Raw genomic sequence first — 4074 nt, 5'->3', positions numbered from 1 at the left:
AATTTCTATTTTTTCTTACATCAGATAAGAAGCTCTTTCCAAACTCCCCACATGCTCTCACATGTTTTCAGGAGATGACGGGTTTGGATGTGTGTCTGTGCAGACGGGGAGAGTTTAAGGCACTGATTAATGTCTACAGCTTGCAAAAATATTCAGCTTGTGTTGGTCAGAGTCCTGATGGAGCCTGAATAAAGCTGCAAACCACAGGGTCAGATATTTGGAGGCCTGTGCTGGCTGGGAGGGTTTGGAGCCCACACCTCTCCTGAGGGTGGCCCAAGAAAAGGAGCTGGGGGTTCAGAGGTCAGCACTTGAAAGGTTTCATCCTTGGGATTTGAGTCCTGGCTTGGAGTGACATCAAGCTGGGACTTTCAGAGTTCTCTCTGAAGTGTCTGCTAAACAAACCGCTCTGCAATAGCATCAGCTTTGTGTGGAGAGGAGGAAAATACCAGGGACCAGAGTTTCGAGGGAAAAAAACTTCATCTCAGCCACTCAAGAGCTTCCCAACCTGACCTCTGGTCAGAAGGAGAAGGATGTTGGAGCTCGGTGTGCCGCTTTTCCTGCCCAGAATTGCCCAAATTGTGTTGATTCACTGCCAGCAGAAGCACAGACAGCGGTGGGTGTCGCAGCTGCCACGGTTTGTGAGGCACGGCAGGTTCTGGTGTGGATGTGGCTCTGCCCCAGGAGCAGGCGTGCTGGGGCAGTGCAGTGGAGAGCTCTTAGGAAACATCACAAACCAACCCCTAAACCACAATTCTCACAAGCTCTTGTTTATTTTATCCCTCTAAGCACCACTTGACATAAGGAATTATATTTGCACTTTGCATGGCCTTCATAGGACAAGGGCATTAGCTCCAAAAATAAATGAAAATTCACATTTGAGCTGGATTGTGCAGAAACATAAACCTGATTCAGCACATGGGGGTCTCAGTTTAGTTCCCAGCTGATATTACACACAGAGAAATTCAAAAACCTGTCTGGAATACTTTTGAGCATGCAGCCCAGGACATGCTGACCCCAAATCACAGACCTCATCCTTCAGCTTGTTCCTCTCCTCACCTCTTCCATGTTCCATCTCCTGCATGTTTCTGCTTCCTCAGTCTCCATCTGGCCATTTCCTTTTATCTGGAGCCCTTTATTTTTTTTTTAATATATATGTCAGAAGAAACATGGTTCAGGGTTTAAGTTTCATTTAGGAGCTGCCACGGGGTTCATGGGTTTTTTAGTTTGTTTTTTTTTTTTTTTTTTTAATTTTAGGTTTAGTTTTTAGCTTTTTAGTTTTGGTTTTATGGTTTAGTTTTTAGTTTTTTGGTTTTGGTTTTACGGTTTACTTTTTAGTTTTTTAGTTTTGGTTTTAGGCTTAGTTTTCATTTTTGGTTTTAGGTTTTAGTTTTGGTTTAGGGTGAAGATTCCAGCACTCCTGTTTACCTGAGCAGGTTGACTGTGCCTGTGCAGGGATGAATTGACTCTGGGGCTCATGATGCTGCTGAGCTGTGAAGCACCACACCACCAGCTCTGATTTGTTTGGCTCTGTACAAGAATTTAAAGACTGAATCTGACTGAAATGCTGTGAGAGGCAGGGGCCCAGCCCATCCCTGTCCCTGTTAAAGGATGCTGTGCTCTCCTGGCTGGTTCCCAGCTGCAGCAATGACCTGCTGCACATCCTCATGTGTTGCCACACTCCAAACCACTCTTGGTACTTAATCAGCTGAAGTAAATTAGGTGAGGAGGAAGCTGGAGCTGGCTCTGACCTGGCCAAGCATAACTTATGACATAAGCAGGGCTCAGTTTGAGTTTGAGCCTGATGTGCTTTTGATGCCTGAGCTGTCTGCAGGAGTCTGAGCCTGGAGCCAGGCTCAGGGAGTCAGCCCAGCCTGGAGCAGGCTCAGTTTTGTGACCAAACTTGTAGGAAACATAAAGCCACAACCTAAATGAGGATGAGGATTATGACTTTCTGTCAGTTTATCAATCTGTTCAGTAGTTCTGGCCTCTTTTGATTAGCTAGTCCTACATTTCTGAATGCAAGTATTAATTAACTGCTATTAATATGGATGGGCCACTGTTCATTTCCCATCTGTGACTCTGCATAGTCTCATTGCCAATTTGACTTCAAAAAGTGCTGCCAAGCACAGGAGCTGACCATCCCCAATTATCACTTTCCCTCCCATCCCTAAACAGAAAGGACATGTGCAGCAGCACAAGCATTCTACATTATATTACTGTACATATTATATTTTACATTATATATTACATGACATTACATTAAATATTATATTTTACATTATATATTACATTATGTATTATATAAATTATATAATATAATATACAGTATATAATATTTAATCATATTTTATAATATGCTTTATCATATTTTTATCATATTTATATAATATTTATATAATATTTTTATCATATTTATTTTATTCACTGTGCTGAGGTTTTTATCACAGTCCAAGGAAAGGGGATTGAGAAGGTTTGTCACAGAAGTCCCACATGTTTTGGGAGCTGCAGGAGGAATTCCCAGCTCCTAAAAGATCCCTTTGGTATTCTTCAATATAATATAGCATCATAAAATAATAAGTAGCCTTCTGAGAACATGCAGTCAGATTCATCATTTCTCCCTGAAAATACAATAATCCCTCAGTGCTGAGCATCTCCCTGAGGACTCTTCTGGACCCTCCAGGCAGCTTGAGCAAGGTCTGTGTGCACCACATCAGGCTGGACCTCTCCAGACCATTTCAAACATTCACAGCATCTTTCAGAGACATCACTTTTTTTTTTTTTCCCCCTCCACAAAATGCAACTGACCCAAAAATTTGTCTGTTATTTTTGTTAAAATCAAAATATTAACCAGAAGCATGTGAGCTGTTGCCTTGTGTAAATATTAAGATGAGCTGGAGTGGTCCCTGAAATGTTAAGAAGCTGCTCTTGGAACAATCAGCAAAGGGGACTCGTGACTGGAGTCCACCTTCCTTTGGAAATTGCTGCAGCAATAGCATGAAATCCCTATTTTCCTCCTGGACTCGGCTTGTTTCAAAATTTTTCGTGGAATGCTATTCATTGCAGCCTAAACCACAAGTTTTAATTTGGAATTTTACTGTGGCCAAATAATACTGTGAAAACGTCTCAGAGTAGCAGGGCCTGCTGCCCCCCCAGCTCAGCCCTGCGAGCACATTGTTTCAAAACATTCCAGAAAGTTAAATGAGGCTTTTGAGCTTGCCTCTGGAAAATCCAATAAGCTATTCCTACTTCTTATTTAATGAAAAAGGTAAAATAAAATTCCCTTTCTTGCAGGAAGCGGGAATGAGCGCTATGGTTTTCTTTGGAGCAGCCACGGTGGCTGTTCCTCATTTCTGCTTAAATTTGGTGATTAAGCTTTGCTTTTTGTCGTTATTTTAAGACCAGAATTTTGCTGTTGGGTGCTGGTTTTGAGGAGGTGTGATGGTAACAAGGCACTTCCACAGTGAAACACTCCCTGCTTGGTGTAACCCTGGGGTTGTGTAACTTGGTGTGGTGTAACCACAGCAGCCTGGTGCTCCAGGGGGAGATCCTGATCCCCCTGCTCGCCTTCCCTCCCTCCTCAGACTGGTTTGGGGCAAATCCTGATCCCCCTGCTCGCCTTCCCTCCCTCCTCAGCCTGGTTTGGGGTAAATCCATGGGTTTGTTTCAGGGTGGAGGATCAGCCTGAGTCCCAGGACTGGCTGGTCATAATCAAAACCAAACCAAAGTTCCTAACAATAACAAACAAAAATTTTACAACAATTTATCTATCACTAAAAAAAATTAAATAATTAATTAATCATTAAAAAAATAAATTACATCACTAAATTATTCAAATATCTATTCAATAACTTCCCAAACCCCACAGCTCCAGGGGGAGACCCTGATCACCCCTCCCTGCCCTCCATCCCTCCTCAGCCTGGTTTGGGGCGAATCCGCGGGTTTATTCAGGGTGGAGGATCAGCCCAGCCCCGGGTGGATGCAGCCGGGAGGGTCCCGTTTGTCCACGCGTGGGCTGCGGGGGCAGCTCCGGGTCCGGGCAGTCCCGACAGCTCCCGCCCCTACCGGGGGGCTCCG

Source organism: Geospiza fortis, unplaced genomic scaffold (genome assembly GCF_000277835.1).
Source record: "Geospiza fortis unplaced genomic scaffold, GeoFor_1.0 scaffold37, whole genome shotgun sequence".
In the NCBI taxonomy this organism is placed as follows: Eukaryota; Metazoa; Chordata; class Aves; order Passeriformes; family Thraupidae; genus Geospiza; species Geospiza fortis.
Note: the sequence above shows the minus strand (reverse complement) of the source record.